The 27,218-nt window shown below is 44.8% G+C and overlaps 1 protein-coding gene across 5 annotated transcripts in view; it reads right to left on the bottom strand.

Moving 5' to 3' along the window:
• Positions 1-27,218, bottom strand: part of PRICKLE2 (prickle planar cell polarity protein 2) — a 320,594-nt gene that overhangs the window by 99,647 nt on the left and 193,729 nt on the right. The window contains exon 1 of one of the 5 annotated variants that reach the window (XM_082727023.1): positions 14,815-14,975. The exons of 3 other annotated variants lie outside the window; for them this stretch is intronic. The gene's annotated coding sequence lies outside the window, so the exon portion shown is untranslated. Of the gene's footprint in view, positions 1-14,814; positions 14,976-27,218 lie in introns of those variants that run through there. One more of the 5 variants, XM_082727021.1, reaches the window with a different exon arrangement.

Raw genomic sequence — 27,218 nt, 5'->3', positions numbered from 1 at the left:
CCCCGCAGCCACAATACGTTGTTTCCCCCCCCTTTCTGGCAAACACTCCATCTGAATGAGGGACCCAGGCATGAACCTTGACACTTGCCATGTCTGGAAGCGAGATTCCTATCTCTGTGAGAAAGGAAAAAACGGTTTCCTAATAAACACAGAAGCTAAAGGGCGAGACCGTGACAGGGCCAGCTGGGTAAGAGGCTGGTGTGTGCTGAGAGCCAAGACCACGCTGCCTGGCCCCATCCAAGTCCCTGCCCTCCGCCCGGGCTCCAGTGGCTCGGGCCATCTGCGCCAACAGGAGCTTCTCTCTCCTAGGCGCTGCCCAAGTTGGTAGAGGATCATTTTCGGTGGCAGTGGTTTCCTCGCGTCTTATGTCAATTCATATCTCCATGAGCAAATACACACTGCTCCCTACTCTGAATTTATCTTGTAATTTCCAAGCAGGAGAAACACATTCCCTTTGAACGATCAGCCTCCTGCATGACCTCTCTTCTTTGGAACCTCTCTTACCGTACTTTGATTTAGGACTATGACGTGTCAATAGCTGAAGGACGGTGCCTGAGATTGTCTGTCCCCAGAATCAGAGCCTCAGGAGGTATCTGAGTGTAAAGAATCATAGGGGTTGATCCCGAGAAAGTCCTGACAGGGAAATCGAAAAGAGAATTGGGCAACGGGAAGGATACCAACATAAGGTAAGGGACAGGCTGCAGCGTTGGACAATGGTGACCCATTTCAGCTGAGGAGCTGTGGAAGATGGTTTGAAACACTCCTCAGAGAGGAGCCCAGTCAACCAAGCTGGTGAGTGCCAAGGGGGAGGAAGGGAATACCAACAACGTTCGCTGCAGGCAGCTTCATTTATTAAACAATAATTCACTGAACATCTATGTACTATACATCCCAGGAGGTATTGTGAGGGATTAAAACAAAACAAAACAACAACAACAAAACCAAGAGGCCTGTCTGACTGGGACACAAAGATATAAACACAAAGAGCTAAACCACAGATATCAAAGTGAAGAGTCCTTTGGGGGGACACTGAGGAGAATGTCCTTGTTTCAAGGAGACAGATGCTGAAATATGATCAGGGATGTCTGTCCCTTATTTTCACATGGGTAAGCTAGAATATTAATAATATATATGCATGTGCGGGGAAAGAGAGAGACAACATGTAACAAATGTGGCAGAATGTTAACAACAGAGAAATCTAGAAAAATATATGGACGTTCACTGTCCTGTTCTGGAAACAACTATGTAACACTGCAGGTTTTCAAAATCGTAAGTTTGAAAACAAACCAACTAGAAAGTCATTTTCTGTGGCTTTGCTGTTAGGAGAGTTACTAACGGAAAACCTACCATGTGCCAGGCACTGTGCTACAGAGAGTTTCTGGTTACCAAAGAGTCAGGGAGGGCTCTTTTGGGGAAGCTGGACCTAAAGGTTGCCAAGTATGAGGATACTAAGCAAAAAGAGAAGGAAGGAATATTCCCAACAGGTGAATGAAAGACATGGAGTGGGAGGGAAGAAGGTGCCATCAAGATATGGAGAGCAGTCAAAGATGGCGGCAAGAGGGCAGGTAGAGAAATTACACGTAACAGTCCATGTGAAGGAGTGTTGACTTTGTTGTAAAAATGTTCCCTGGCCAGTGAAGCATCTGCCTACCAAACACACAGCTAGCTAATTCAGCATCATAATGAGTACACACAGTGAGCCCTCAGAGGAGAAGAGCTTGGCCACGGATGTTGTCTCCATGGCAACGCTGCTACCTGCATCACTGCATCCCCAGGAAAGGCTATGGGTATCTAGAGAAGCTCTGATTTCCTTAGCTGCTTGTCAGACCCATGGCTCTGCGAAGAATAAACTGAGGTAGATAGAATGGTTACTCTTTCTGGAAGAATTCTTCAGCTTCACTTTGTCCACATGCTATCTGTGATTTTATGACACGTATGTTTTGCTTCGTTGGTCATTGAGCAGAGTAAGTTCTGAGAGCGTTTCCTTTCCAGATAAGTCCTTCAGGAGAATAGTTTTTGAAGAAGTAACTGCAAATTGAATTCTAACACTTGCCTTCAAACTTCAAGGCAAGGACTGGAAGATTCCACAAAATATCTCTTTGTTTGCCTTATCTTCCATGCCATCTGCTGATTGTAGAAGTTGGCTAATCTCAGGACAACAAGATCTGAGGCATTAAATATTGCCTAGGTACTTAAAGGCAGTATATAGTACAGTGGATTAAGATCTTAGATTCTGGAGGCACGCTGACTTGGGTTCAAATCCTAACCACTACTTCATTGACTTGCTGCTAGGATCAGATGGTGCATACACACAGCATACATCAGGTAGCGAAAGCTGACTGTCTGCCACTATGTCACACCCTATTCTATACGGAAGGATGGCAAATAAAACAAGTAAAAGCAGTCACAGTTCCTATTCTCTAGAAGTTACTCTAGACCCAACTAATGTATTCCAGTTAGGACAGAAAATAGATCAATAGAAAACTGGGAGCAAAGAAGTCCTTTCCATAAGTCTTTATTAAACACCTACTATATACTTAAAGGTGTGCTGGACTAAGCAAGTAACTCGATTACAATTCTTACCCAAGGATTACTTATCTTTAGCATGCTTTTGATATTTCAAGGTCACACAAATGACCTTCTTTTCTAACCAAAATACAGTAAGGTAGAACAGGTTACATATTGAATTATTGACCCCGCGCCTAATCAAACACTTTAGAAAATACCATCCATTTTCACTCCTGGGAACCCACTGAATTACCTTTATGACACTCTACAAGGTTAACAAGAACAGCAAGGGCTAGAATTGTCCTTTTAGAGATAAAGAAAGTGAAGCTCAGCGACACCAAATGCTATGGTTGTGAGTGTCCAGAATCCCAAATACTTTTTTCTTTCCTGAGCAAGGGAGGTAAAGCCCATTTGGTTCCATTTCTAGGGTTTGATTTTCCCAACTTTTCTTTTTTTTTTCTTTTAATTAACTAATTTATTTGAGAGGGTGAGAGCACATATGTTGAGGGGGAAGGGGCAGAGGGAGAGATAGAATTTCTAGTAGATTCTCCACTGAATTCAGAGCCTGGACCAGGAGGGGTGATGGAGAGGTGGGGGAGGGGGGTAGGTAGGTCCTTAATCTCATGACCCTGAGACCATGACCTGAGCTGAAACCAAGAGTCAGATGCTCAACTGACTGAGCCACCCAGGCACCCCAACTTTTCTTTTCAAGAAAATATTTTGATTGTAGGCTGGGCTCTACACTAAGCACTTTCCACATTTCCTTATTCAGTCTTCAAAGCACAGTACGGGATGGAAATTATCGTTCTCATTCTCATTTTAGAGATGGGAAAACCAAGGCTCGGAGCATTTCTGGAACTCACCCCAGCTCCCACGGCCAGGAGGTGATGAAAACAGGACTGCAAACCGAGATCTGCTAGACTCCAGAGCCCTTCACCAAACACCTGAATGCCTTTTTGATGCCCTTTCAGACTGACGGGACCGGTCCCCTAATCCATGTAAAACAAGTTGTGCTTTTCTCCCTGTTCACATAGAGGCCCCCAAATCACTGGCAAGTCATAGGAAATTCTTAAGTGGCTGCTTATTAATAACATTTTCAGTTTATATTAGGCTGCCTTTCATCCAGGGGAACTCAGCCAGCTCCATACACAGAGAACCACTGAAATGCAGCCATTTCTGGTGTGGCGGGGGGCCAGCTGGCAACAGCTTCCCTCAGGGGCTTGGCTTGTGGGGATTCTGGCAATGGTCACACCCTTCAAAACTTGACAGGGGCCCTTTAATATCCATGCTGAAGGGCTTGAGGCAGAAACTTCCCAGAAATCCAGGTTCCTCAGCGAATGAGGCCAAAGGCTCAAGACAACCCCAGCAGATTTGGAAAATGAGAACATCAAGAAACTGGGTATTTACCAAATACTGAAGCTGGAAGTAAAGCCCCTGGACTCACATGGAGTCAGACACAATAAGGAAAGACGTTCTTTTCAGGAGAGACCTGGCTTCAGTCAAGTCCAAGGGAAAACAAAACAAAACAAAACAAAACAAATTTCTCAGGGTTTCCCACCGTGGGGGCTAGGCAAAAAAGGAAAGACGCTGACTTTCCCTCGATGGAAGCTGGATCTATGGAACGGTTTTTGCGGTTTTGTTCTGAGCCACAACGAGTTTCCTCATTCTGCAGCAATGAGAGGACGGCGGGGTGGTGGTGGGGGGAGTATATAGAAAGAAACTGACATTTCCTAGTTTCATATTTTATTGGAAAGAAGCCCTTGATGAATTGAATTCACATGGTCTACAGGAATAAGGGTTGGAAAATACTTAAGAACTTGTTGTATTCAGATTTTGACAAGGTGATGGTTGAAGAGCATATGTCCCCTGTCCGTACCCCACCCCCCAAAGCCTACTGGAAATAGCCATGCCCACACACTTTTGGTGCAGTCGTCATCCTGAACAACGGGTCCGACTTCCTTGGTGCATGGATGAATCTTGGTCATTTCTCCATTAGCTCTTCTCACTGTTCCTGCCTTTACTCTCGTAGTCCAGCTCACGATGACCTCCTACCTCGGCTACTGTAACAGCCTACTTTCCTAATTCTCTGCTTCCAGCCCGGCCCTTCTAAAATCTATTTTCCACCAGCTGTTTGTTTTTAAAACAAGGGAGATGACACTCAAGTCTCCTGCTTCAACTGCTGGTTCTCAATGCAGTCAGAATAAAATACACACTCTCCTTAACCTTGGCCACAAGATCCAGTGTAATCTGCCCCCTTTCTCTCTCTCCAACGTTAGTTTGTCCCACTCTCCATGTAGTCTACTGCATCTTAGCCACATTGACCTTTAATTTGTCCTCTACACTTGCCACGGCCATCCTTCTCTTTGGATCTTTGCAGTGGCTTTTCCAATGCTTGGAACACCCTTCCCTGCACGCTTTATGAGCTGGCCTACCCTTCACCATTCATGTCACTCAGAGTCACTTCCACCAAGGACGCTCCAGAAAGTAGCCCACTTCTGCTTCTCATTCACTCACTACCCTATTACCCTTCAATTTTTTTTCTTAACATTTGTCACACACAGAAACTGTCTTACCTGTCAATGTGTTCATTACACTTTTCCCACTATACTGTATTTCTACAAAGTCAAGGAGTTTATCCAGTATCTAGAACAATAAGCACTCTATAGGTATAGTTCTTTAAAATTTTGAATCTTTAATGCCCAGCCCAGAATCTAGCTGGACATTTCTCAACCAGAAGGCTCCAAACCCTTTAGGGTCATACACAAGATTATGATCGCTGCATAAAATTTTCTTTATACTTATTTTTTGCAATAATTGAAAATGTATATTTTTTTCAGTGATGCCAGAAATGTAGAGTGTGAGTCTGCTATTCACACGATCAGGAGTATGTCATCAAAACCATACCAAAGAAAGACTGCCTTTTTCCTGGATTAAATGAAAGTTAGGCAAAGAAGAAGTTAAGGGCAGAGAAGAAAGTATTTGTTGTTGAGGATGACTGAGAACTGAACCATAACTAGAGAGTAATTTAATTCTGCTAAGTGTATTGCAAATGTCAAGTTTTTGAAAGAACGCCTGGACTATACTGAGAGACTGAGAATCCCTCACCTAACCCAAAGCAAATGTTCAAAAAATTGGTAAAGTGTTAAATGAATATTAAAAAGTCTCTGAAACACAGAAGGAGAAGCAGACACTGCCATGGCCTTGGCACCTGAGACTGCAGACCTCAATTTACCCATCTGTAAAATGAAACAGATCCAGGTAATTCTCCTTCTAGTTCCACAGCGCTTCACATTAGCTCCTGGGTAACCATGCAGAAAAGTGGTGTGCATCCTCCCCCAGAGCTGGAGGATAGTTCTTTCTAGTCACTTAGTAACCTTTTAGAGATTTTCCTGGATGAGGTTCCAACATTCTACCCTCTAGTTTAGCAGTCCTTATCTTCTGGGTTACTTTATATCTTTAGGAATCTGATGAAGGCGGAGGTCCCCCCCCCAAACAAAACAAAACCCACAACCCCCCCACACCACTAAAACAAAACAAAACACCGAAACCCCACCCACATATATACATTCACAGGAATTGTTGCATTTAATTTTAAAAAGTTCATCCATCTTTGCTGGTCTTTTGGTACTCCTGGATTCCAAGTTTAAAACACCTGGTTTCGGGGCACCTGGGTAGCTCAGCGGGTTAATCCTCTGCCTTCTGCTCAGGCCATGATCTCAGGGTCCTGGGATGGAGCCCCATATGGGGCTCTCTGCTCAGCAGGGAGCCTGCTTCCTCCTCTCTCTCTGCCTGCCTCTCTGCCTGCTTGTGATCTCTCTTGCTCTCTCTCTGTCAAATATATAAATTTTTTTTTCTTTTTTTTTTTATTTTTTTTATTATTTTTTTTTTTTAGATTTTATTTATTTATTTATTTGACAGAGAGAGATCACAAGTAGGCAGAGAGGCAGGCAGAGAGAGAGAGGAGAAAGCAGGCTCCCTGTGGAGCAGAGAGCCCGATGCGGGACTCGATCCCAGGACCCTGAGATCATGACCTGAGCCAAAGGCAGTGGCTTAACCCACTGAGCCACCCAGGCACCCTAAATTTTTTTTAAAAACTTAAAAAACAAAACAAAACCCAAAAATCTTTAAAAAAATGAAAAAACAAAAAAAAAACCCACCTGGTTTCAAGAACTGGTTGAGTGTAAAAGGCCTTCTCTGTGGTCCCCATAGGGCCAGAGACAACGCCTTGCATGCTATAGATGTTCTATTTCTCACTCTGTTTTAAACATTCAAAATAGCAAATGATATCATAGTTATGACTTAGGAAGCCAAACCTTAGCAATTCAATGGTACAGAATTTAAAACAACTTCTAAGCACCGCCAGGGCAAAACCCAGTGGTATTTAGGCAGCAGGTCAGGCAGCCCAGGGGACAAAGGGCAGGGAAAGCAGGTTTAAGCCAGTCTGGTCAGTCCGGCCCCGTGCTTAGGCTGTTTTCCACCTACTCATCTTTCGGAAGCCACTCCAGCAGGAACCCGAGCTCGCATCGTTGGGAGAGGAATACATGAATTCTTTGCTTTGCATTTTCACCCACTTCCTAACATGGCAGGCGTTTCCGAGTGTAGACTAGGTGCTTGCCTAGGCTTTCCAGGGACTTCTGACATGATGAACTCAAACGCCAGGAGGAAACTTAAGCGGTCATTTAAACGGACTACAGATTCTTGATGGATAAGCTGTCAGGGCGAGGGCTTCAGCTGAGCACGGTGCAGTTGCTGAGCCAAAAGCAGCCATTTCCTCCTCAGGGTCACCTACCCGACAGCTGAACTGCCCCAGGGATGTGTATAGAAAGCAGGTCATGGTAACGTGGGTATTCCTCCGGGAGCATCCTAGCAGGAAAGCTGAAGAAAGACTCTGCGTTCACTGGTGATGGAAAGTAACATGAACCTTAACAACACTCACCAAATTAATCAGAACAGCAGGATGCATATCCCAGAGAAAGGAGAGAAACTCTATGAAAACTTTAATTAACTAAAAATTCGGTGAACTCAGACTTTCAGTAGGCCTGCAGGTTGTCCACTTTGCAGAGGAAAGAATAAAACAAGAAGGTGGAAAACAGAATGTCTTTGTTGCATGCCTAAGCAATTAGGTGGGTTTTTGTTTATTTTGTTTTTTGTTTTTTAATTTATTTGACAGACAGAGATCACAAGTAGTTAGAGAGGCAAGGCACAGAGAGAGGAGGAAGCAGACTCCCCACAGAGTAGAGAACCCGATTCGGGGTTCGATCCCAGGACCCCGGGATCATGACCCCAGCTGAAGGCAGAAGCCTTAACCCACTGAGCCACCCAGGTGCCCCAGCAATTAGGTGTTTAATCCAGATTTATCAAACAGAAAAGAGACTCAACCTTCAGGGAATTTTTAAGGGTTGACGTGTGGGCAGGTTAAATCACTTGAACTAATGGATGGGTCCAGGCCGTGTGGCATGCTGGGGTGAGAACGAGTCTAAGATTCTGTTGGGATGTGGTGAATGGATTGGAGGGTTTCATCAGGGAGGTCTGCGATGGGCCCGGGGTACTGGGGTCTGCTGATGTAGTGCCCAGTCTTTGCCACACTAACTCTATAGTCGGGATGCTTCTAAGAATGGAATTCAGACATGGGCACACATTCACATGAGAATAATTCTCTCACCTGAAGAAGACTGCTACTATCAGTCAGATAGAAGCCTCTGGGGAATAACAGGGAGGAGTGAGAGAAGAAAGCGGACATCTGCTTATTCTGACAGATGGCAGCCTGGTGAGGTGACAGATGAGTGAGGTGAGTGTCACCTCCAGTGAGGTGACAGATGACAAAGTCAGAGGCTGTTTGCAATCAACCTCTTATGACTTCCACTTGAAGAACAAATTCAGCAGGAACTCATGTTCAGGATAATAATTTACATGGCTGCCATGTCCTAAATCACAAGAAACATGTAGTTGGGTAACCCTGCTCTTCCTACTAAGGCAGACTAAGGCAGAGCACACACAAGAACGCACACAACACCTGACATTCGATGCTAGTTAGTAATTATGTTTACAACTCTGTAGGAGAAACTTTGAGGAGCTAAGTGATCTCTTTGAGGTTTGTTCAGATAAGGAATGAGATAATTGGGATTAGAACCTGGGATTTCCGAATTTGGTTCAATTTTCTTTCCTGTATGGCACCTGATGCTGATCGGAAAGGTGGGTAAGAAGGAGCAGCTCTGGCACCACTGGGGAGCATGTTAGAGAGGCTGAGTCTGAATTTTAGCAACAACCCAAGGTGTCCACATGTTCAGCCGGAGCAGCCTTCGTCTCTGGTACCCGGCAGGATGCTCGCAAACGTAACAGCCCTTGAGGGTTTCCAGGGGTGAATAAGCAACACCAACACACGGACGAGAGGCACGCACTCCCTCTTCCCTGGCGAGAAACCGCCAAAGGTCAGATGTTTCTCTGGGAAGCTCCGAGTCATTCTCTGGAGAGCTACTGCTTCTCATCTTGCCGCACATATTCACAACACAGAGGGGTCAGGTCCCGATAGAAAACCTGACCTTTTCGTTCTCTGCGCCAGAGCTGCCGACAGCGCAAACGGCACGTCTCCACCGCCAAGGCTGAGTTCATTCTCAAAGTTCACGCTCATCAAGGTCAGTGCTGGAAGAGAACTTATAGATTATTTGATTCGGGACCTTCATTTTAGGGATGAAAGAACAGAAGCTCAGAAAGGGAAACACACACATTTTAGTTAGAACCTGATGTGGATGCCACAAGGGGTCAAGAACTAAGGGGCATGGCCCCTCTCTCTGCGCTCCAACTGGGTTTGGCCACATTCGCCTACAACTTCCACGCGGCAGAACTTCCCATGCCGCCCCTTGTCCACCGAAGGGCTGCCTCCACTGGCCTCTAGCTTTTACCCTTCACCTCACTGCGCCTTAACTAACTTTCCAACCAATCTCCCTTCCATTCTAAAAGCCATGTTCAAAACCAGAGTTGAAGATGCCATTGTGTTCTGTTTCAGACCTGGCAAATTCTCTCCCATGTTCCTTCTAATCTTATCAACACATTAACAGAAAAGATTTTAGGTCTGCATAATGAGACGTTTCTCAAAGGAGAGAGCCACAGAAATGATCTAGAAAGTAAAGAAAAAAAACATTTACAGTGGACGTTAGAGTGAGAATGGCAGACGTGACTCAGGGTTTGGATGGTGATTCTCCTGGGGCTGAATCCCAATTTTCCTTGTTACTGTCTGCATACCCTCGGCCAAGTCACTTAACTTCTAGCAGTCTTGGTTTCCTTAGTATGAAATAGAGCTGATAATCCCTAGCGGCATAATTGCTGCAAGAATTAATAAGGCAAGGTACAGCTAGTACACCCATCTCTGATAGTCACTACTGTTCCTGTACATTCATGCAAACACTGACGCAAAGACTATAAACAGATACACAGACACCCAAAACACACTGACACGTACACTAACAGCTACTCTGAAAACCTATCTGACCCTGTGAGCCCAGAAAGTATGGTTGCTTTTCAGCTGAGTTCTGGAACTTTCCTGAACAAGCATCTCGGAGGACTCACAACTGATGAATGGATGCCAAGAAAAGAGCTGGAAAAATGGCATTCTGCCCAGTCGAAATGAAATGCTAAGAATTCCTGTCCTAGTTACTTTTAACCCTGGATGGGGCTGGATGACATTTGGAAGGTTTGATTTTAAGGTGTCCAGCGGGGGGGTGGGGGAGGGGCGGGGTCTGAGGCAAGTGGCGCTCCCCGAGTGAGAGGAATGGAGGCAACACTAGTCGGCCATCTAGCGTGAGGCGTGCAGAGTGCCAGACAGTCAAAGGCATCAACCTGGGCTCCATCTCTGTGCCATATTCCAAGGAGTAAATGATGCCTATGATCCCTCCAGAGCCTTGGGATGGTTTATATGCAGCAGCTCAAATGACAGCACCAGGAAGAAGGGGGGTACCGGAAATCACATCCTTCCTTCCTCTTCCAGGTTCCCTCTGCTGTTCTGAGGAAGCATGGTTCAGGGTAACACTTTCCCACAGGAGGCCAGCCCCAACGTCCCTGAGGCTCCCACTTCCAACCAGGGATGCTTCTCCATTCTGTGTCCCTTCTAGTGCCCCAATCTCCTCTTCTGGGTCGACCCTCAGAAAATCTGAGTCTTTGGTTTTTCCAGACTTTATGGCCACCTGATTTTTCCAGACTTCATGGCCAAACATGTACTGGAAGTTTACCAGGTACACCCACCAAGGAAAGGCAGGTTCATTTCATCCTTGAAAACATGCTCTTTTTCATCAATGCTGTTTTCATAATGGTCCACGGTGTTCTGGAGGAAAACACACTGTGTGTTTAGCCACCAGGAAGGTTTGAGGATTTGAAATGGCTGCACTATGAATTCTGTAGGACAGATGGGGAGAGGAATTTCTAGCTGAAGGAGAACAGAGGCTCCTGTCTCTGAGTTGCAACTTCACCCACAGGGAACCTTCAGCTTTCCACTTTCATGGTGGATTGGAGATTGCTCTGAATTTCTCACAGCTGCTTTCACATTCTGGCTTCCCTCCTCCCCTCCTTTTAACTCCTCCATCTCTCTAAACCGCCCCCCCCTCCTTCCTTGCTTTCTCCCTCTGCCTTGTCCCCAGGGAAATAAACGAATCCAGCAAGCCTCCGGGCTTCAGACTCCAAACAAAGAGCTGCTCAAACAACAGGCCAAAGGAAAAAGAAAACCTAATCTCCCAACTCAACTGGCCAAGCCCCAGTGAGATTTTGGAGGACTTAGGTTGCTGGAAACTCAGTCTGATCTTATCCAACATTTTCTTTTCTGCATCATCTAAACATGCACATGCGTGCAGGCATACATACACACACACACACACACACACACACACACATACACACACACACGGTCAAGGCGTAAAAACAAGAATATTTCATTAAAAATCTTAACAGGATGGGACCAGAGCAAAGTGGCAAGTGTCAGTCATCAACATCCATGAGGGAAACAGATTTTCCCAGTGTCTCACTCCAAAACTTTCTTAGTTTACCACAGCTCACAATTACCAGCAATTACCTGATTTTTAAGGACAACAGTCAGGGACAGAGGGAAGAGACAATGTTGTCATGGGCCTGCAGACACAAAAGAAAAGTCCTCGGCCAAATGAAAGCCACGATCCTGTCTGAGGGACAGAACATTTTCGCTGGGGTATGCTTGGAAACAAGAGATGAGAGAGGACCATGTCTTGAGGCTTCTGAAGAGAGACATTACTGCTAGTTCAAGGAAAATAGTGCCGTGGCGTGGCTAAAAGCTCTGTTCCAACTCCAAGCCTCTGGAATTGATGTCTTGTAGAAGCAACATTCTGCTAGGTCCCAAGCTTCATCACCAGTGTGTCATGTAAGGTAAGGGCTTTTCCCTCTGTGGCCTTAGTTTCCTCTGTCAAATGACTATTTAAACTCCAACCTCCTGGTGCGCATAGGTTGGGACTAAATGTGAAATATGAACATTATTGGCACCAGAAAGAAAGAAAGCCCAATCAATACCTAGTAGGTACCAAGAATTGGTCAAGGACATCATGGCCACCATTTCACAGTCATGCTATATGTCCAGGGGAACTGATTTCCAATTTTTACATAAGGAAACCAAAGTTCAGAGAGGTTAGGCAACTCTCTCAAGATCCCCTACACCAGCAGGAAATAATGGAAGTGGGCTTCTGTCAAGGTATACGTACAATTCTCTAAGCAAAACACAACTTGACCGAAAACCCACAGAAACCGAGAGTGAGCAACTCCCAGTCTGAGTCTCCTAAGGAAAACATTTTCTGCAAGACTCCTCTGGCTCCTTTGGTCCCTTCTCATTTGTCCTTCAAACCCTACGTCGGAGCTCCACTTCACCTAAATGTAAAAGAAAGATGTTGAGAAGAAAGGGAGAAAGAGCTGTCAGACTGAGTGACTAAAGGGCACTCACTGGTACCAGGCGTGAACTCACAAGTCTGGAAAAGACCTAGCACGTCAGCGGAGACCACACACAGCCTATTCCTTTCTTCACGGTGCATCTCCATGCTGGAGTCACCCACACGGGGACACACACACAGCCCTGGGGCTTCTGAGGACCCAACCTCCAAAGGCCTCTCCGGATGGAGAAAAAAAAAAAAAAGCAAAGTGTGTGCCCTGAGCAGAAGAAAGAAAAGGACTGCCTCTCACATGCGAAGTTGGAACTGAAGAGAAATGGGAAGAGGAATCCAGAAATGCCTCAATTCCAATTTGGATCCCACAGCTTTCTGCATGTGACTCGTCAGCTGCCAAAGCAGGAGACCTTCTTCCGGCATGCCTGAGCCGCGGCTAGTGCTAAACGATTTCTGTGGCACCATCCGGTCACTCTGAGTTCTACAAAACGTGGGAGCCCTCGATGCTGCACTTGATGGTCAATGGGGTGGAAGGTTCCCTTGAGTGGGAATGGATGTGGACATTATAGTCACTGCGGATGGCACCTCTGCCGCCAGGAACACCTCTTTGCAGACGAACGGCTTTTCGGGTGGACCGTCTTGTTTTTAGCAATGTGCCGTGACACCAGTAGTGGTAAAAAGGACACAAGGATGGCAAGAAGGAAGGCTAGAGTTCACTGAGTCGGTGCCGGGGGCTAGCACTGTGCTTTTTATGCTATCTCATTAAATTATACCTATTGCACTGCCTAGAGGTCCTACTGGTCTCCCCATCACACAGACGGGGTCAATCCTCAGAAAGGGAGCTAGCTATCAGTGTCTTCAGTGCTGTGGGGGAACCCAGAGTTGGAGCCCTCGGTCCACGTCATTACAGAGTGCCTAACCTCCAAGTTCCTTTCTCATTCTTTAGGCTTCTACAAACGTACCTTCCCTCCTACATTTGTTTATTTCTCTACACCACATCGTGAGCCTTTACAAGCCTGCCATTCCAAACAACACTATTTTATTATTTCTGGCTGCCCCATGACTATTTATAGGCTGAAATGCCCAGTTGAGCCAACGTGTTTTAATGTTTGGGGGAAAAAAAAAAAAAAAAGAACTTCCGAGGGGAAAGAGCATCTGATGGAAAGGCAAAACCTTTACAAGCACTCAAGGAGCCCTTAAAATCCAAATTTCCAAAATATGGTAATTCTGTCAAAGTTGTGACTGACTCCGGAGCCCAGGGGGATGAGGATCCTGACCCATCTGTGAAAGCCATCAGCAGCCAATAACCCTTCTGGGGAGCAGGGTTAGAGCTGCCAAATCGGCCTCCAGCGAGGAGGCCAGGCTGCTTCCTTTAGTTTGAGTCTCATGGAGATGCTATAAAACAGTCGCCGGGAAGAGATGTTCAAGCAAAGCAAATTGCAGCCTTGCAAGCTTTAGCTTTGGTGCACGGCAGTCCGTGCTGATATATTCACGGCACACTGGAGCCCTCCCCTGACTGTGGTCGTGGATGCATGGCCTGGAAGCGGAACTCTCTCGCAAGGGGGAAATAATACATGTGCCTAAATTATGCAAGAGCCGTGCTTGGGCCGGAGGATGGCATCGCACCTGGTACAGATCATTCACCCTGGTGTGATTTGGCCCGGCCAGGCTTATTGAGGGTTCGTACAAGTCCCGCCGGACCCCAGCATATTCTAAGACCGCACAACAAAGAATAATGGGATTAAAGATCTGGATTTCATCGCAAGACCTCCGTGGTGGATTAGTAATGCTCTGATAGGTTTTGCGGAAACCAAGAGTGAGAAGGAGCACTAACAAGGAGCACTCCTCCAAAAACCCAATGTAGAGAATACACTGAGTCATGTGTTTCAGCCCGGTAGTGCAGGCATAGTCTGGAGCTCCGTCACCATTTCTAACATGAAAGCGCTGGCTAAAATTAAACCTAAATTATTTGAGCACCATTTCTTTCCCTGGAAGTCTCAGCAAAGTCCTCCTTCCCCAGACCCTCTAATGGTTTCTGACATCCTGAGCAGAAGAGACTGCTGGGCATGAACACAAGCAGGTGTTTGGTTTTTAAACCCTCTCCCCTTTACGATTATTTTTTAAAGCTAGCTGCACTTCTTTTTACAGAACTGCTGCTTCTAGAGCATGAAGACGACAGAAGCGTTTCTTCAGGACTCCCTACAGCTGTGAAATGTCACTTTGCAAGTGAGCTTTCTAATCAGCACAGAAAAGGTAAAAGGTACCAGAGGACCACTAAAAATGTCACTTGCCTAAGATAATGGAGCTCTGATAACCTCTTCTCCATGCAAAGCATTTATATGCAGCTTTCTTAGCCTCCCTAGAAAATACACAGTTGTTTTTTTTTTTTTTTTAAATATGTGGATTAGAACAAATTTCTTACCTACCTCCAAGGAGGATAAAATGCCCAGTTTCAGGGGTGGGGGAAGCTTCCACCAGACCCTCTGAGCTTGTCAGTTGCCACAGTTCACTTTCTCCCCAGGTCTGGCTTCTAAGAACGCAAGCAGGACCACAGGCAGCCAAAGCATCTTCTTCTGGAAACCCTTCTTAAAATCTAGACCCTTCCCGAAGCCAGAGGCAGGCTCAAGGCGGAGCGGGTCTGCATGCGCTGGTGGAAAACAGCACTGCTGGAAAACAGAGACCCTGCTGGGCACCCACCACGCAAGGGGGGGAAAAAAAGTGTGACTTCTACCCTTCCTCTGGATCCGACTGCCTGCCTGCGAACCCAGCCTCTCAATCCGCAGGAAGTCACAGACCCCAGCGTCAGCGTCACCCACTGATCCGGAGCCAGACCCGGGGCAACCAGTCAGCTGGTCGAGGAGCCCAAGACGCCGAACCACGAACTGTGCAGCTCGGCCAAAAAAAATAATAATAACTGTGGTTGGAGAGGCTGGTGGTGCCGGAGAAGTCGCTGTTGCAGTGCCCGCATCCTCCGCATGCTAATGAAGCCGTGACGTCAGCAAGTCAGTCACGGCCCGACCCGCTGCCCAGCACCGAGATTTATTTACATGTAAATTAGCCTCGCCTTCCCAATCAATAATCCCCAAGCCAGGGAGGGGTGGGGGGGAAAAGCCTTCTCTGGATATGAAGGCCCTAGGTCTGCACCCTCCTCCCGAAGGAGTACAAAAATATCACACGTAAGAAGACAGGCTTTAAAGATATACGCCTATTTTCTTTTCTTTTTCTTTTTTCTTTTTAAAGGTTGTGCTCTTGTGTGCCGGGGATTCGGATCTGGGCACAGTTATCAACCTGAGCGCCTGTTTTAGATTATATGTTGCATCAACCCTGGAGTGGAATCCAAGCTCGTTTTTTTTTTCCTCCCCCACTCCCAAAATGTATGGAGTCTTCAAATGCCTGTACTTTGTTTTGTCTCTTTAACTTTCATTTCTGGGTGTTTGTTGGTCGGAGACTACGTCATCCTTGAATTTTTGTGCATGCCGGAAATAAAACACAAGACTATTTTCCTCAGGTGCTTGGGTGATGAATTAGTCATTGCCTCCCTCTGGTCCTGACCCTAGCTCCTCCTGAGTATAAGAAATGACAAAGCATAAATCAGCTCAGGGGTATCTGAGGACCCTGGGACTCTTAAAGAGCACTTCTTCCATTCCAGCATTTTACAGATTACAAAACCGAGGCTTTGAGTAGAGAATGGGTTTTTCTTCCCACAGCCAGGCTGGGAATTCAGCAAGGGTAGGCCAGAACCTGTATTTCCTGCATCTTAAGACTGCAGCTTTGCTAAACACCTTTGGGTCTCTAACATCCCATTCACTGCTCCAACAGGACTATCTAAGCCATCACCAAGAAGGAATCCACAGAGCCTGGGAGTCCTGGGTTCGAATCCTTTCATTTCTGCAAGTCATGTGACCTTGGACTAGTCTCATTGGACCTTGGACTAGTTACTCGTAACTAGTTACTGGCGACTAGCTACCAATAACTAGTGACTAGAAACTCCTGAGGTCTTCAATTTCTTCATCTGTAACTTCCCTTCATTCAAGAAATATCTGCTGAGCATCTACTCTGTGCCATGCACTATTCTAGGGACTAGGTATAGATACAGCATCTGCTCTCTCCTAGCTCACTCTAGTGAGATCAGGGCCAAGTATTGAATGCAACGCAGTGAGGACTGATACAATGTCACACTCCATAAATAACCGTGATTTCTGACACTTTGGAAGAAGTCAGAAAAAAAAATCACCAAGGCCTGCTTTCCACAAGGATGGTCATTGTTTCGATCCACTGAGTATTTACATGGTCACCTCATCTTCTGGTTTAAAATCAAGTGTTCTTTCAGTTTTGCCTGTCTATGCTGTGAGAGGCAAGTGCCGGCTGATATCCTCGCAGGTATGTTTGTGATAAGGAAGTGCTGGGGGTTCCTTAGGTGGAGGCTGAGGGAGGGGCCGGGGAAGTGGGGAGATAAGTTTATCCCATCATGCATGGAAGCGGTCCCCAGGACAAAGCAGACAGCACGGCTCCTTGCCCACACTCCCCCACCTGAGGAACCCACTCTGATGAGCTCTGCCCTTCCAGCGGGAGTTCCTGAAGCTTCAAATGAATTTCTTTGTTAGATGTGGGTAAGTTAAATTATTCTTTTGTTATATGTAATTGTATTAATAATGCCCTATAACTTCTTTCAGAATGCTTCTCTTCGGTTCAGAGAAGACCTTTCATGGTGAAAATCATGGGACCTAGTCTGACTTGGCACTAACTGAAACAGAATACGAACAAATGAGTCCCACTCCACTTTAGGTGTCCATCATGCAGAGCTCAGAGCAGGCGGGGAAGCGGATGGTCCCCCTAGACCTCAATTTCCTTCAAGGAGGAGATGGGCAAATACAACATTTTGGGGCCACCAGTGGCGAGGAGGCATCCTACTCTGGTGTGGCCATGGAGAAGTCATTTCGACTTTCCATGCCCCTGTCCCAGTTTCTTCACCTGAAGATGGGCCTGCTACTCTCTGGTAGCCTCATGATCATATGAGAATCTTGAGAAGCAATTCACAAGTGATGAACAGCGAAGCAGCAAAGAGGAAAGGTGGCCCAGGACTACCAACTTCATGAGAGTTAACAACAGAACACGGGGTCTGGAAAGGATGGCCTGGGGCCAGATGGACCCTGGCTCTGACATTTGCTAACTGAATGATTTGGGGCCAGAGGTTTTCATCTGTAACAGGAGGGACAAGAACAGTGTCTTCCTTTGCAGGGCTGTTTAGAGAATCAAATGACCCTCAGAACGAAGCACTGAGCACTGAGCACTGAGCATTGAGCACTGAGCACTGAGCACTGAGCACTGAGTACTGAGCATTGAGCACTGAGCACTGAGCATTGAGCACTGAGCACACATCAAACGTTAATGTGAGCTCTTGGTACCTGGACGTAATGATGCCTTCACTGGTAACTTTGGCACTGATGAGTTAATGGACTAGACAAAGTCAAAAAACAGGAGGAAGTAGGTCCAGGGAGACAGAAAATCATCCCCACTTCCTAGGTATAACTCAAAGTTCCACCTAACGTGGGCGCGCTACTGATGTGCCCTTCACATTGAACAACAGACATTTGCAAGGGGCATGAAACGAGGGAAATAAGCAGTCAAAATGACCAACAGGCACTAGAGGCCTCCCCCGCTGAAGCTGCACAAGAGGGCAAGACAACTAGGCTCTTAGGAAGCGTTGACACTTCATTCATTCCTGTAACCCTGCACTCATTAAATGAGCTCCTACTATTTGTCAGTCACTGGGTTAGGCCTCAGGGACCTCCTGGTGACCAAGACAGACATGAGTCCTGCCTTTAAAAAGCTCAGAAGTGAGAGGGGAAGACAATTAAGCAAGCAATTAGAGCAAGTGTGATGCACGTCAGGATAGAACACGTGCGGGGTTCTCAAAGGTCTAACCACAGTTAGGAGGGGGGATGGTGCAAAAGCACGTTGCTGAGGTCCTTGTGACAGTGTGTGCTCCATGAGCACAGCTTAGTGATGGGGAACCTGGAGATCTATGCATTATCCTTGTACAGATTAATAAAATAATAAAGCCCACAGATCAGTAATACCTCATGACAAGCATTTTCATCCCAGACACCACCCTACTCGGGATTTTTCCAAAATATACTGCAAGGTGTTAGACAAGGTGAGACCCCAGCTGCTTGGAAATTTCAGAGACCTGGTAAATAGGGACAAACCTCACACTGTTCTTTTACAAAACTGAGTGAAATTCCACAGTTATGACAGCAAGCTTCTTGGCAGGGGGTGGCAGGGAAAACAAGGAATACCTATGAGACAATCAAGTATTTATTGGGGAATCTCTGAAATTCAGGACACTTGTTGAGACAAGGACACAAGTGCTGACCTTCAGAACTTTCTATTTAGACAGAAAGTAAGATATTCATATAAGTGCCTGGAAGTGCATACGGTGTATAGGTAGAGACACCCAGGAGACTAGATTCATGGTGGCAGAGGTGATCAGAAATCAGGAAAAGTATGATTTGAGTTCTGTTGAAGGTCAAAAAAAAAAAAAAAAATCTTTCTTTTATCCTGGAATGAGAAAACAATTTTATGGGGGTAGCAGGGGGGAGCTTTACCCAGCGTGACCCAATATCCACAAGCCATAAAGGTAAAGCCGGCTGTAATTGCCAAGGTCAAATGTGAGCTGCCAGAGAAGGTGTTGCAGGCAGGACTAAGAGCACAGATATGAGGGGAAAGTGTTAGCACCCACGCAGAATTAAGGATGCATCTGTAAGGGCACAGGACGCGGGTGGGGGCTGACGTGAGGAGCTCCTAACATTGAGGAAAATCAAATCGGCTTTACATTCTAGCCAGCATCCGTCAAAATCTTGTTAGAGGAGTAGAGAGGAGGTCAGCAAATCACTGCTGGTGGCTTGCTGAAATGGCAGGGGACTGCGGCCCCCAAGATGAAGGGCTCTGTGGAGGGCACTCCTAAGGAACAGTCTCTTACCTCCATTTCTGGAGGTATAAAATAAGACGAAATAGATTTGAAATAAACTAAAGAGGGACCTCGCTCCGACTCAAGGAAGACTTTTGAATACTGCGATGGTAGGAACTGGCATTGGTCACGCAGAGCAACGGCAGGGACTTGGTCTCAGGGACACCTGAAAAGGAGAAAGTCGGGGCACCTGTGGTGCAGGAGGTTATGTGTCTGACTCTTGATTTTGGCTCAGGTCATGGTCTCAGGGTTATGAGATCGTGCCCCATATCGGGCTCTGTGCTGAGCATGGAGCCTGCTTGGGATTCTCTCTCTCCCTCTGCCCCTCTCCCACTCTCTCTCTTAAAAAAAAAAAAAAAAGAAGAAGAAGAAAAGAAAGAGAAAGAGAGAGATAGAAAGACAGGCTCTAGTTAGTTTAGATTAATACCTCTTGGCCCTGTTACTGTGAAATCCTAATTGCCATAAGGGATATTACCAAAGTTTCAAAGCATGTACCTAACAAAGATCAAAAGTTCATTTAAGTTTATTTTATTAAGAAAGAAGTATGTATGAGCAGAATATACATATTTTATGTGTGCTTATAGTTTATAATTTTATTATAATTTATAATTATATATAGTATGTATAATACATATTCTATACAAACTATATATAATTTTAAAGAATATTCTTCAAAAACTTTATACATACATATATATGTGTGCATACATATATGTGTGTGTACATATATATATGTGTACACACACACAAACGCACAGTTTTATATAGTTTTAAATGATCCTCAAATTTCAAAATCTAGTACATTTTAAAAAAATGGGGCTGAGGTGCCTGGCAATTGTTGTATTAGCTGGGACAGGTTGGACTCTGGTACAGTAACAGACAATTGTAGTCTCAGCAGTTTAACCACAAGAACTGATTTCACACTCATGCCAAGCTGCCTGGAGGGGCAGGGGTTCTGCAGGGACTCTGGGATCCAGTCAGCTTCCCTCTGGTGTTTCTGTGGTCTCAACACCTAACCTCTGGAGATGCAGTTAGGTGATTTAGCCTAGAGGCAAATGAGATCACTTCTAGAGAAGACCTTGTCCCATGACCTCATCCAACTGCAAGGTGGCTGGGAAGTACATGCCCGGGAGGCAGGGAAAATAAGAGATCCTGGGGAACCCTGATAACACTTAACCACAGCTGTCCATTTTAATTTTGGCCATGTAAATGCATTAGCACAGTATACTAAAACCATCATGTCTTAAAACAATGGGATGTCGAACATCAAAAGATGATGATAGTTCTAAATGAATGCTAGACATCAAGGATGCCTCTGCTTCGCTCATTTGCTCTAAAAAGAAAAATGACAAGAAAAAATCCACATTCTTGATTTGTAATAACTCTCAAGCAACAACAGCGAACCCATATAACCATGAGGAAAATAAACCGGTGAGGTTTCTGGAAGACAGGTGAGACACATAAGGGGCTCACAGGGTGCAGGTAAAGATAAGGCACCTTCACAAAAAAGAAACACTCCAGGGAGATTCCCCTCAACACTTTCTATCCACTTTTCCAATTAGGACTTACAATAAAATATCTGCCTCCTGCAACAGAAAGACCTGAATTTCATGTCGGCCTTTTGATCTCCTTACCTATGGGACTTGGCAAGAACAGCCACTCATCTTTTCTAAGCCTCAGTTTTCCCATCTATAAAATGGAGAGAAACGTCTAGCTACCAGGAGTGCCAAGAAGATGAGCTGAGTTAACGGGTGATACAAAGTACTTCTAAGAGTGCCCAGCACAGAGGTAGTGTAATGTTACTCCCCACTTGGTTTTCAGACAAGGGAGCAAGAATGAGAGGTACAAACATAAATTATAAAATTCTTGACAGACATAGGGACCGACCCACCCCAAGCACCCCTTCTTTCTTGCCTATTTGTTTTAGACTCCATATCATAGGGTGCCTGGGTGGCTCAGTTGGTTGAGCGACTGTCTTCAGCTCAGGTCATGATCCTGGAGTCCCGGGATCGAGTCCTGCTTTGGGCTTCCTGCTCAGTGGGGGTGGAGGGGGGGTCAGTTTCTCCCTCCGACCCTCCCCCTCCCTCATGCTCCCTCTCTCATTCTCTCTCTCAAATGAATAAACAAAATCTTCAAAAAAAAAAAAAAAGACTCCACATCATATCAATGTTTCTCACACTATGGACACATTTCTAAATCTTGTGAAAAATAATCTGCCATACTTTAAATCCACCCCTCCCCCCCAAAAAAAGGACTTCCTTTCTCTTTTCCGCCATTTTAGGAATGTGCCTCATCTCAGACATTTTAATTATTCTTGATCCTGATCATCTAACGCGCAAAATTCTACCACAGCCTCTTATCCTTTTTTAATTATATTAATTAAAAGGAGAAATGTGGACAGGCTAGCGTGGGCAAATCCAAATGAAAGACTGTTACAGATTTTGCTCCCTCCCCCCAAAAAGATTAGAAACTGCATCAATGATTTAAACATGCTTACCACCGCACATTTCCATGAAAATATTGTTAAACTGACACAATGTGCTAGAAAATACCGCTTTTGTTTTAGAGAGAGAAAGCTGTACTTTTATTACAGCAGCTTTTGGAGGTACTCATTTTCATTAAACAGCTGAGGGAAACCTGAATTTTCTTGGTATAAAGGACAAGAACAACGACCAAGAGTTGCACAGGGATGCTTTGGTTTTCCGGCACTTCCTAAATGTGGGCACTAGAGCTCCCCATGCTTCTCCGGGGAGGGAATGTTGGCAAGATGGAAGATACCCCAGAAAAAAAAGCTGAAAAACTCGCTGCCTCAGAACACATTCAACTTGCAGCGAAGACCTGTCTTGGGAAAATTATCTTGGAAGATAACATGTCACAGATGTACAAAATGATATACTGTTTTTCTCAAGGAATGGGAAGGACCTCCGTGCCAGGTGTTTTATACACTTTGTCTCATTTAGTCCTTACTGTCAACTCGCACTGTGGCTTTTACTATCCACTGTTGTACCCATGAGGACAATGACTTTCAAAGAGGATCAAGAATGGCACCAGGTCCCACAGCTGAGGTTTGGTCCTGGCTTTGAGGACAGAGCCTGCATTTCAGAGGTTCTCAAACATCCTCTCAAAAGTCAGGTGTGTCCCAGTCAGGATGTGATACGTTGGAAATCATTTATTATTAAAAACAAAGAAAAATATGGAAGGTTCCCTGGCCCTCCAAATTAGATCAATTCTTTTTCTTTTCTTTTCTTTTTTTTTTTTTTTTTTAAGTAGGCTCCATGCCAGGATGGAGCCCAGTGTGGGGCTTGGACTCATGGCCTTGAGATCAAGACTTGAGCCATAATTAGGAGACAAGTGCTTCACTGGCTGAGCCACCCAAGTGCTCATTTGATCAAAAGATCAATTCTTTTGTAGAAAACTCACAGTACTGCTTCCTTAGATAACTCCTTTCCTTTAGAACTCTTACTGTGTTTGATGGAGCTGCACCCATCCTTGGTTAATGTTAATGAAATACCTGATTAATATCTTTCTCCAAAGACACTGCATGCTCTCTGAGGGCAGGGGCTGTGCCTTTGGGGGCATGTGTCCTGTTCCAAGCATCTAGCAGAGCACCTGGTGACCTGACAGCTCATGAATGTTTGTTAAATGAATAAAAAAGTCTGACAATAATTTTCTTGTCTGGAAATTAGAAGGAATTCAGGATTCATCCGTAAGAACATTTCTCTGCTCATTTGCATACCAACATGATTCTGTGAGTGGGGAAGGAAAAGACCTATTTACTCCCTCTGAAGCATTTTCTCAGCTTCACTCCGTGATGTCACCTTCTCCTGGTTTCCCTTCTATCTCGTGGCTGCACTTTCTCATGTCCTTTTGCTGGTTCTCCTAATCTACCCAACAGCTAACCCCGGGCTCAATCGTCAGACCCCTGCTCTTCTCTATATACACGCACTTCCTGGATCTGGTCTAGGGTCTCCAATTCCACCTCAGACCAGACTTTCCTCAAACTCAAGGCTTACAAATCTGGGTGTCTGAAGACTTTTCAGATTTACCAAGAGATGAGTCCTCACAGATCTGCTCTGCCGGTAAGATTCACTCTCACAGTTAATGGTAACTCCATCTTTCCAATGGTTGAGAACAAACACCTCTGAGCTACCCTTCACTCGTTTCCTCCTCTTGACCTGAAATCTAACCCAGGAACTGGCAGACCACGTCCCATTGGTCAAGTCTACTGTTTCACATTTTTGCCAATACACCGGTACTAGAACACAATGATAATTATTCATTTATGCATGTCTACAGCCACATCCACGTTTCAACAGCAAAGCTGAGTAGTTCCAACAGAGATTGTATGACCTGAAAAGCCTAACATATTTACTCTCTGACCCCTTTTACTGAACATTTTGTAATCCTTGACTTGTCTGTTGGCTTTACCTTCAAAGTTCCTGCAGAACCGAACACGTGGCCATCATCCTCACCCTTCTCCCCCTGCTCCAAGCCATGTCATCTCCCTCCTGGTTGGAGAGGCAAGCCACCATCCACCCTTGCCTCTCTCTGCCTCCCCCGTTCAGTCTATTCACAAAATTGCAACCATAGTGATTCTCTGAAAATAAATAGCGTGTCAAAATGCACCAACACTGCTCATCTCAGAGTAAGGCCCCATTACTTCTGTGGGACCATCTCCAGCTCCTCTCTTCCTTGATGTCACACGGACACTAGTCCTCACACACACCAGACCCATCTTCCAGGTCTTTGCACTGGCTCGTCTCTCTGTCTGAAAGGTTCCTTCCATGGATAGTAGCATGGCTCACTTTCTCACCTTTTCTAGTCTTAAAAATGTCACTGCAGTGAAGCCTCAGTCTCCTATCCCAGATTGTCTTCCCTCCCACCTTGCTAATACTGCCAAACCTTTACCCTACTTTCTTTTTCCTTAGCACTTGGCACTCTTTAAAACAAGTTTTATTGAAATACAATTTACATATCATACAGTCACCCACTGAAAGTGTATAATTTGATAGATTTTAGTATACTCACAGACTTACGCAACCATTATCACGATCTAATTTTAAGATACTTTCACCAACCCTTCATGCCTTAGCCAGGAATAATCACTCCCCATTTGTCCCACTATTCCAGCCCCAAGCAGACACTGATATATTCTGTCTACAGATTTGCCTATTCTGAGCACTTCTTATAAATGGAATCATATAATATGTGAACTTTGGTAATTTGTTTCTTTCACTTAGTGTAATATTTTCAAGGTGCATCATCATGTTGTATGTAGCTTGTACTACAGCTTCATTCCTTTTTACTGTTGAATAAAATGCCTGCAGATTTACATTTTCTTCACCACTTCATCAACTGATGGACGTTTGGGTTGTTTCCACGTTTTTGACTATTATCAATAGTGCTATGGGGACCATCTGTGTAGAGTTTTTTTTGAAGATGCATGTTCCACTTTCTTGGGCATATATCAAAGAACAGAATTGCTGGGACAAGGGCGCCTTGGTGGCTCAGCTGGTTAAGCATCTGCCTTTGGCTCAGGTCATGATCCCAGCATCCTGGGATCGAGCATCCCACATCAGGCTTCCTGCTCAGTGGAGGGTCCTTTTCCCTCTCCCTCTTCCTACTTGTGCTCTCTATCTCTCTGTCACATAAATAAATAAAAATCTAAACAAAGAATTGCTGGGACATAGGGTAATTCTATTTAACATTTAAAGGGAGTATCAATCTCTTTGCCAAGACGTAAGAATCTGCTCTTAATCCTATGAGAGTTCCCTTATTTGCGATAAGTTGTTTTCCCCTGCTGCTTTCAAGATTTTCTCATTATCTTTTCACATTCTGACTGTGATGTGCCTCAAGGTAGTGAGTACAGATCTTCTTAAATTTACCTACTTGGGTTGCATTAGCTTCTTGGATGTGTAGACTAGTATTTTTTCATCAGATTTGGAAGTTTCCACTATTATTTCTTCAAGTATTGTTTTCCTGCTCTTTCTTCTCTCTTTAGCTAATCCCATCACACATATATTGGTGTGCGTAATACCATGCCATAGCTCTCAAACACTCATTCAGTAAAGCAAACCATCACACTGTGCACCTTAAACTTTATATAGGGATGTATGTCATTTATTTCTCAATAACACTGGAAAAAAATTAAATTATCTTTAAAAAGCTGTTCATTTTTCTTTTTCTCCCTATTCCTCAGACTGCATCATCTTGATTGATCTACTTTCAAGTTTTCAGTTTCTTTCTTCCTCCGGATTAAATCTGCTGTTGAGCCCCTCTAGCGAATTTTTCATTTCAATTACATTTTTCAACTCCAGAATTTCCATTTTTCAAATAATTACCTTTTAAAAATAACTTCTCTTCATTGATATTCTCTATTGGATGATGGATCATCCTAATGGTTTCCTTTAGTTCTCTAGACATAGTTCCCTATAGTTCTTTGCACATATTCATAATTGCAGATAAATCTGTCATTTCCTTTGCTTACTTTTTCCCTGTGTAAGGGCCAGAGTTTTCTGTGGTTGTTGTTGTTTTTGCTTCTTTTTTAATGACTCATGAGATTTTGTTGAAAACAGAACGTTTTAGATAACATATTGAAGCAATTACGGATACTGACCCCCTCCCTCCCTTTTCTGGAGCTTGATGTTATTGTTTATTTATTTGGTGACTAGCTAGACAAGTTGAGTGAAGTCTCTTTCCTCTGCAGTGAGCAGCCTCTGCTATTGCTACTCAGAGGGCATGAGTACCTTCTCTCTGAGCACCTGGCTGATTTGTATTTATGGTATCACACCCAGCTGTTGGCCTCCACTAATTGCTAGCAGATTGTTCTACCATTTTTGACAATAGCCTGGGGCACAAATTGCTCCATGGTTTGATCTAAGGTAGGGCTTCTTTGCAGGGGCAGGGTGTTCCCAATCTCTAAAGTGCCCCTCCCAGGGTGAAATCACAGCCCTAGACTGAGAGCTAGGTGGATAAGGAACCCCATGTTCTTGGCTGCATACTCCCGAAGTGAGCATCCATCCCAACGATCTGTGATCGCGATAAGGGCATTAGGAGAGGGGTGGGTCGTGGTTCACATGCCACAGACTCACTCTTCTTACCAAGATTTAGTAGCTTTTCTTGAATAGATATTTCTGCATTTGCTACATGCCCTTGGGATAATTTTCAGAAACCTTAAATAGTTGTATCTTGTTTTTTTAAAATAATGTTCACAATCAAATGATAATTTCCCTGGTTAAAGGGTCTCCTGTGCTCCCCTCCCTGTCATTCTGGAAACTGATGCACAGGACTGAATACTCTTAAATCATCGTATATTTTACTTGCTTATGTCACTCTATGTTCTGTCTCCTTACAGAGGCCTAAACAGTAAGCGCTAGGGGATGGTAGGCAAGATTTTTCACTGAGCACTCAATTAAGCATTGAGCACTTTTCATTTTCATTGAGCACTCTATCCTCGAAACCCAGAACACTGCCTTGCACACAGTAGGCCCTTTAAAAACATGGTAGAATGAAGTGCCCAGTGACCCACGGCCTATCCCATGTCTACCATGGTCATAAACCACCACAGCCAATGAACCATTTAGGATGGTGACAATGATTAATAATTGGGGTCCTTTACATCCATGTAACATTTTTTTTTTTTGCATTTTTTTTTGCAATTCTCTCACAACCCTGGGCAACTGTCACACCTGTGCATGTCATCAGGCAAGTGACTGATGGAGAGAAAAGAATGCAAAGAGCAGTTATGGTACACATACTTCTTAGCCCACCGTGCTGGATTCTTCCTGTTCCTTTGAATCTTAAATCTTCTTAGCATCTATAAATAGCTATGAAGAGCAGCTCATTTATCTGGGTTA

Source organism: Mustela nivalis, assembly GCF_964662115.1.
Source record: "Mustela nivalis genome assembly, chromosome: 1".
Taxonomy (NCBI): domain Eukaryota; kingdom Metazoa; phylum Chordata; class Mammalia; order Carnivora; family Mustelidae; genus Mustela; species Mustela nivalis.
This window is presented reverse-complemented; position numbering and strand designations above follow the sequence as displayed.